Below are 8,974 nucleotides of genomic sequence, written 5' to 3' on the forward strand. Positions count from 1 at the left end.
GGGCTTTCGCAAAAAAATGTTTCCAACTATAGAGTAAACGCGTCTTATGCATCTCTCCGCCTCCGGCACGTTCTTTTGATGGTTTTTATTGATGATTCATAACGAATGAGAAGGGGGCGGCAAAATACAGGCGGCCCATGGGCGGCAAGTAGGTAAAACCATGCCCTGGTGAACAGTCACATAATATGAAGAAAACCTCGTGCATGCGTACTTAACAGTTCAGTGTGAACTGTTTTTTGAACACTCTTTAAAATTTAAAATATGACGAAATAAACATCAAAATTTGCAGTTTTAGTCAAATATTTCATGTCCGACCTCTTTAATGGACTCGATCCACTGTGTGGCGACACGAGACACTACACTCAGAATTTCCATTAATAAAATAGAATCATACTCTGCCAACTCCGACAACAATACGAAAAAGGACGAATCGTATTTGGTCATATCTTCAAATCTAAATAACCGACTGCGGGCACGGTTTCCCCTCCGGCCGGCCGTGCGTTATTAATTCAATATTGGATGCAAGCTTCCATTTCCTATCGGAGCAGGTCCTAATTTTTTATGGCTTTCTTAGGACTTTGATGGGACCATATTGGAGTAGGGCTTTCTCTGCGTCCAGATCGACCGCTATGTTTGCCGATATCATATTTATTCGTCAAAATATGACCGATCTTTCTCAATTATTTCTTTGCTTTCTCTCGGAATTGATGCCTCTAGAGCCTGCGCAAGGAGCTGGATTTAAAGCTTTGGAGAGAGAAAAGGAAAAAGTTTAAACAATACTTCACATGAAAAAGTGTGATATGAGCGATTTCTTATACCCCCAAGGTGGCTACTAAAACTGGCTGGCCGAAATTCAGTACTTCTACAGTACTTTTTCAGTACATTTCCAAGAAATTCAGTGCCTCCTCAACAGAAAAATTCAGTACTTTTTCAGTACCTTCAATGGACGAAATTCAACAAACTTCATAAATTTGAATTTTTCGCTAAAATTGCGACAAATATGACACAAATTCCGGACCTTCTTGCGGAATTTCCGTACTTTTTCGGTACTTCCGGACCACCTTTCAAAAATCAGTATTATTTCCAGACTTTCCGGAAATTCCGGACTTATAGACACCCTGCACCCCACCCCCCTCCCGACCGCCGGGGCGGCATGCGGCAGGGATGAGTGCCACGCCACTGCGGCTAATCAGAAAAGCTTTCCTTCCGAAGAAATTGGTGAAATTTCACTGACTCTTGCTGTTGCTCACACAAGCTGTGAAAGTTGGTGGGAAGGATGACGATGAGCCCATGGCATGGCCGCCGACAGAACGTCCCTTGTCTGACGTCAGAACCTATCTCGATTTTCACATGAGCCCTAGGAGACATGGATTTATACGCGAAACAGGGCTCACGTGGAAATTGAGATACGCCCTTACGCCAGAAGAGCAACGGAAAGAGAAGGGAGGGTTTGAGGAGACGAACGCGCGGTGGATGAATGGCGATCATAACATTGTCTTGTCCGCCGTTCGCGCGTCTTCGCGATCCCTCACCAATATTGCACCGTGCCTTCTTTCTCGTCAAGAACCTCGTATCCGAATGGGATTCTCATCGACGTCGGGCGGTTTCCGCTCAGTAGGGCAGTATTGTACCGCGAACGCGGCGCAATTCACACACGTCATATCGCCGACGAATCATTGCCGGAGATTTCCAGACACGCAAACGCCGACGTCGAAAAAACTGCCTCGCACGATTCACCATTCTGCCGTGCTAAAGAAAAACGCCGTATGAACAATCGAGAGTTGCCAAATTTCCTTCGATAAAATGTTTATTTTTGTGGAAAGCTATGAATATTTTTCCTTGAAATTTTCAGAAACTTTAGGTGCAATTGCGAACACAATTTTATGACAAACTGGAAGAAGAATATTGACAAATTTTCTCAAGGATTCGTGATTTATCAAAGTACATTTGGCAACGCCTGAAGGTTCCTACGGCTTTCTTCCCTAGCACGTCAGCATTGCCGGGTCTTCTAAGAATCGGTCCGTTCCTCGGCGTCATTAACCATACTGTCGTGCTAAGGAAAAACGCTGTATGAACATTCGAGAGTTGCCAAATTTCCTCCGATAAGATGTTTACCTTTGAGGAAAACTATCAGCATTTTTCCTTGAAATTATAGGACTTTGCAGATCAAATTACGAAGAAAATTGTCTGAGAAAATGGAAGAAAAACATTCACAAATTTTCTTGAAAATTGGTGATTTGTCGAAGGGAATTTGGCAACGCCTGGAGGCTCATACGGTGTTTTTCCTTAGCACGGCAGCTTGGTTGTATGACCCGCGCTTCCCGCAGTAAGTCTCGCTAAAGAGTGGGGAAGAGGGGGAGAAAGTCCTAGAAAAAACTATCACTCATAAATTCGTCCTAAAGTATGTATTCTTTCTGAAAGATTATCGTCAGCAGAGATGAAATCATAGGCATAGACTTGGATATTAACGATGCTGAGGTTGCAGCCATAGACTTAGCTGTTGCCACGAATGTATGAGCCTTGGACATATATTAAACATTATTGCAAATATCAAGGTGTAAATTATGGAAATAAAGATGTAAAGTAAGACTAGGCCGATTTTCTCTATTTTAGACATATGTGATTCCCAAACGTGGTCATGGACATGATTATAGACATGGCAATAGAAGTTGATCAAGGCTATGGCTACACTTAATCTTATCCTATTGTATTTTCTCTATTTCAAGATTTTACGTGATAACAATTTGATCTTTAGTTTTTGGTAGGTAGGCTAATGGGATGCCCAGTTGCAAGATGTAGTCCATGCAGCGGACTGTTGAAATTGATAGACAAAGCTATAGACAAAGAGGATATAATGAGTATGAAGCAATTCTACTGGTTAATTTGGGTGGCTCTTATGGACTAACTAAAGGGTCTCTCGTGAGTTGCTGTTAGTTAGTCTATTACCTACCTCCTTCGGACATTGCAACCACCACCTTCCACTGATAGGACCTCTTCATACCTTTTCTGTCTTCTTTGTCTATAAAGTTCAACAGTCAGCCTGCAGTTTTTAGTATAAGCAACAAAATTTTATATTCCTCTCCATCCCTGAAGGTAATAACTCGAGTGAACTTCACAGAATAAATGACCTTTTTCTACGAAAGCCCGATCAAAATTAAAAGATCGCTCCACGGGTATTAGGACCAGGTACGCTTTATTCCTATCGACGAGGAGGAGGCCCGAGGGATCGAGTCCAGACGCGAATGATGAGCGATTACGGCGCTGATAACTGCGTCTTGCCGTACTAAACAAAACCCTCGGATATCCAATGGGTTTTGCTGAGACTTAGGCGGTTCTTGCGCGGCAGGGCAGCGTTGCGGTAGTTGGTGCGGATGTTTCGAACGTTTTGCTCGAGGATGTTAGCGACTGACCGGCCAACTTTAAATCGGCTTGCGCAGAAACAATTTCTCGCGGAGGAGAGACATGCTTGCCAAACTTTGGCATTTTTAATAATTGGAAATCGTAAATGTAAGCAGCTTGTTCTTCACCGATGAATGGCAACTGTGGACGATGTTCAACATAGGCGTGAGGCGAATTGTAGCCTACGGTAAAGTTGATTTCAGATAAAACAACTTGACGGTTTGGGAATATTCTCCTCGTTGAGGCTGCTGAACTCTTAACAATTTTTTTTCTTTTATCAACTTTTTCGTTTCAAAAAATGTATTTTACTTTCGTTTGTTATTGTTCAACGTCTGTGAAAATCGTTAATTACTGCCCTCTTATACTTTAACAAAATTCGATGTTTTAAATGTTAATACGGCTTACAAGGACCTGGGAGTCCTGGGAATTTTCTGCTAGTTACACAGTCCTGGGAAGTTCTTACAGAAAAGCACACATGTCTACATCATGCATATATACTTGGTAATTACGAACTTTGAGGACCCGCTCAGAAGGTTTCCGAAAATGTTCTAGGGAACATCCTCAATATAACCCGTTTGACTTTACCCGGGAGTCTTCGACCCCTAGATGTGACATCAAGTCAGTGCTTCGGAGCAAGGGGATCGAAACTAACATTTTTGGATGCATCGAGTTTTCTCGTACTTTCAAAATGTAAAGGCCTCGTCCACTCGAGCACAAAGGCCGTGGAACTTCTGGCGAACTTGTTCCAAGGACTAAAAACATAGTTTTAACTTTTTCTTGAGCCCCCGATTCGCCGAAACTGCGCTCGTGTGGACAAGACCATAGGAAAAGCTTCATTTGTGAGACAAATTTGGACGTTTAATCTGAAGCCAGATGCAAGATGCGAAACTTTCAAAACCGCAAATTATATGGGCAAATGTTTTCTTGTAACATAGCGGAACATCAAAAATGTTTGCGATCTTTTTCATGGCCGGATTCACCTACTTGCTGCCCATGGGCCGTCAGTATTTTGCCAGCCCCTTCTCATTTGTTTTGAAACTCGATAAAAACCATCAAATGAACGTGTCAGCGAGGGAAAGGTGCATAAGATGCATTTACTCGGGTTGAAAACATTTTTTGAGAAAGCCCTGTCAACACTACTAGCAAAAGTTCACGGAACTTTGCTCGAAAGTTAAGTTCCGTAAACCTATCTCTGTGTGGACAAGGCCTTCATTTCAAAAGAAATGAACGAAACAATTATGAAAGAACAAACATAAATGTGGATCAATGGTTTTAACTTCCGCCACCGCGCCGCGCAGACCGCACTGTGTTTGGCGCAATGCGTAAAGTATTCCGACAGTCTTGTAGGCGCTATGCGTTTCACGCTGACGGCACTGTGTTCGGCGCAATGCGCGAAGTATTCATGCATTCTTGTAGGCGCTATCCATTTCACGCTGACCGCAATGACCGCACTGTATGTTTGATGCGATGCGTGAAGTATTCGTGTAGTCTTGTAGGCGGTAATACGTGTTACATGCTAATTGCCGCGCCGAGGGCTTCTCCTTTTCATCTCAAGTCCTCGTTATCATGTCTCTCTAAGTCGCGCCGTTCCAGGCCTAATTGCGTGTTTGGTCTCTCTCTTAACTCGACTCATTGAAGGTGCTGCCTCTTGTATCACTAAGAGACGACAAAATTAGAAATTACTATACTCTCAGGAAATGAGAGATTTTGTCGCCTTTTCTCGTTTGTAATTTTGTTTTTATAAATTCGATTTTTTTATACCTACACTTTAAAAAATTGCAAATTTTTGCTGCCCTTTAGATTTGCCGCCATGGGCCGCGGCCCATGTGGCTACCCCCTTTATCCGGCCCTAATATTCCTGCTCTAAAGTCGAAACCACTAGGGTATTGATAATAATTGCACACTTTTTCCCAAGTACTTTTTTGTTGTTTTTCATTGTTTTTGTTTAATTTTTGCTTCACAGTTTCTGATAACGTTGTGCAAAGAGAGTAGACCCCCATCTTTGGAAATAATAATGTTCAAAAGCTCAAGTAAACAAAGTTTGGGAGTGCCTTCATTTAAATTGATTATATGTATTTAGATCGGAATCACAAATTATTTCGAGATGTGTAAGATATAAAATTAATTTTAGCAATGAGCAAAAAAATTGCAAGTTTCCAGGAAATTTCCCATTTTTTCATTTGTGCATAAGTTTCTCTAGGGACCATCCTCAAAGAGCTTTACCAATAAGAAACACGTGAGAGCATTCCGTCGCAGGTCCGTACATTTCTTCTCGCATTTTTATGAGTTTCCGCACTGAAACTAAACTCGACAAACTCACATCGGAGAAATTATCAATCAATCATTCTTCAGCAAAGAATCGTATAAAACTGTCATCCTATCAATTTGATAAAAGCCGCGTACTCACACAAAACTGCGTCCATTAATATTTCGGCCGAAAAATAGGAGCTTATTTGGTGTCTATCCTACGCGTCTGGAAACGAGTTTCAAGATAGTATTTTTCAATGAATAAATTTCGAACCTAATACTTAATTTTAAACGACTGTCTTTCGGATTAATCTGCGACATCATACGTTGATCAACGCGTCCCAGCGGATCGAAAGGGCTTCTTTGAGGAAGGAGAAATCTCGCAATCAGTTAATTGAGCTAGATTACAGAGCACAGCGCGACAGACGGCCCCGTCTACTCGTCCCGCCGGCTGGTCTGCCTTGCAAAGGAAAAACGCCCTATGAAACTCGGAAGGTTGCCAAATTTTCTCCGGTCTATACGCAAACTTTACAGAAAACTACAGAATTTTTTTGGTTCAAATTTTTAGAAAACCTTAATCGCAATTTAATCAAGTGTATCTGAAAATTTCGAGAAAAACTATTTATAATTTTTTTGAAAATATATATAAATGCAGCGGGGAAATTTGGCAACCTTCAAATGTTCTTATGGTGTTTTGCCCCAGCGCGGCAGTCGTTAAACCCATGCATTTAAATCGCAGTATAATTAGCCACGCTTTAATGGAGGGGCATCAATCGTTATCAGCGATCAGTCGATCCTCTGGATAAACATTTCATCGGGAAGATTATTAATCTATTTCATTCACTAGTACTGCAACGAGGCGGGTGCACGGTTGCAATTTTACACGTGGATCACTCAAAGGTCAAAATAGGCGAGAGCTTACGCGTGTCGAAAGTTCGGAACGAGCAGGAGCTGGTCACACTCCGCGTGTCAGACGCCTCTTGCATTTTCAGATGAAAATCTTCGTTCTTAATTATTGTACTCTTTTTTAGAGAGAAAGAGACATCAGCCTAATGAAGGTAATCGATCGCTGAAATGAATTAGAAATGAATGTGGCGCAAATGGCGAGGAACACTTGAAAGAAACTGAGGCGTTGGTCGTTGGGTGCAGAAAGGACATTTCTCGCTTGCGGTGTTTCAGAATCTCCAGTGCTAATTTATACTTCAGGAAGGAAACTGTTGGGTAAATTTTCTGAAATTTTACATTTTCAGATTTTTCATAAGGAATTTTTCATTTTTACAATTTTACGTTTTTCATAAGGAATATTCAGTAAGAGTCACAACGAATTGCATACATTCGCTTTAATCATAACGGATGAAACATGAGCGAAGATTTTGAGACACCTCAACCGAGCGCACCTATAGCGCTTCAATTGAGAGTTATTCAAAATTATTTTAAAGGAGGTTAATTAATTTTAACAGTACCTTTAAAAGAAAATTATATACAAAAACAAATCAATCAGATAAATTTTTTTTGAATGAAGTGAGTTCGGTTGATATCTCGACACGATGCAGTGAGAAATAAATAAGTCAACGCCTTGATACAACTATTCCTGCCTAACGGCTGTCAGTGTTGCATATGAGAATAAGTGAAGGCGCTCTGGCCTGCTTCTTGCCCTATACTATCAGTGCCTGCGCACAGTGCAGAAATCGCTGTTTTGTCGCTTGATGACAAAGTAGCGCAAAAAGCTACATGGTTGTGTTTCATGATTTATATTTATGAAATTAAATTCTATAAAACTCGGAACATTCCTTCAGAAAATTTTTCTTTATTTCCTTATTTCTCACGTCACTGTACTTACTCATTACTTCCTACTGTGAAAGAAAAGAATGTATGATACATTAAGTCTCAGGCAGGAGATTCTTTGCTCCTTGCGTATTGGCAACATGTTTACCTCTACCTCATACTGTTCATTATTATACACATCGCGTTTTGGTGGATTAAAATTGATAAGTGAGGAAAAGCACCGAAGAACGCGAAGCTGTTTTTAGTACAGATTTCTTAATGTTCCTTTTTTCTCTCTTTTTTATCTTGTTATTCTAGAGATAACAATTTTCCTCAGTGATACTTCAACTCGCGGTCTTCAATTTTTGGTCAACCATGAATTTAAATATAAAAATTTCCCTTGAATCAGCCTATCGTATCATCTCCAAGCACTGCAGAGTCCATTATGTCAATGATTTGGCACGAAACACCAAAGATTATATTGAGAAGAGTATACCCATTTTCAGTCACAGACAAGGGAGTGGTGCGTAGATTGCAAATCTATTGGCATTCAATGGCACATCTATCGATATTATTTCAAACGTCCCGTGTGAAACTAGCATTGTTGGGCTGAGTATGGATAAAATGTATATATTCTTCATGAAGTGGCAGCAAAGATCCTAGAGCTTCCTCCAGTCCTACCCTCTGGAGCATTTAGCTGGATTATCTAACGAATTGCATACGCAGAGAAGCATTTATCTATAGGTGCATCAGTTTCAACAAAATAAATTGCATCAGTGAGGAAGAACGTAAACCTGCCTCGACCAATTAAACACTAGATGACCTCACACAATGTAAATCATCGACCAATCATATGCTATGCTGATGCTCCATAGGTAGAGAGAGTACGTGGAGGAGGGGCACGTTTGACCGTCTACCTACATTATAGTTTCACTTTGATTATTCAGGCAATCACTAGGAGGATATGTGTAGTAAATTAAGTAAGTAAAGTCATTTCAATGGCTCCACCGGGCATAATGGCGGCTTTTTATTTGAGCGATTAGCAAAAATTTTCTGCAAGAAAGGAAAAGAAGAATAATACTTTTCCTTGTCTTTTGTTTTTGCAAAAACGGGCTCATTCAACATTGATTATTTTATCGGCATTAGGATTCTATTTATGTAATAAACCTCTGAGAATTCTGGTATCGGTGACATCAAGTCTTGTTAGGCTGACCGTGTTTGGCGCAATGCGTGAAGTATTCCGACAGTCTTGTAGGCGCTATGCGTTTCACGCCGACCGCTGCTGAACGTACTGTGTAGGACGCAACGCGTGAAGTATTCACGCAGTCTTGTAGGCGCTATGCGCTTCACGCTGACCGCACTGTGTTTGACGCAATGCGTGAAGTATTCATGAAGAGAATACACTATATCATTCCTAGTTTTAAGTCGAGATGATTATAACTGCTTAATTATTAGACCTAAAGGCGTGTGAAAAGTTGATGCTGCGGAGTTATACGATTCGATCTGAAATTCTATTTTGAAATCTACATGAAAAGAATGGCTATCATATGGTGGAGCTGAAATG

This window comes from Bemisia tabaci, chromosome 4 (genome assembly GCF_918797505.1).
Source record: "Bemisia tabaci chromosome 4, PGI_BMITA_v3".
Lineage (NCBI taxonomy): Eukaryota > Metazoa > Arthropoda > Insecta > Hemiptera > Aleyrodidae > Bemisia > Bemisia tabaci.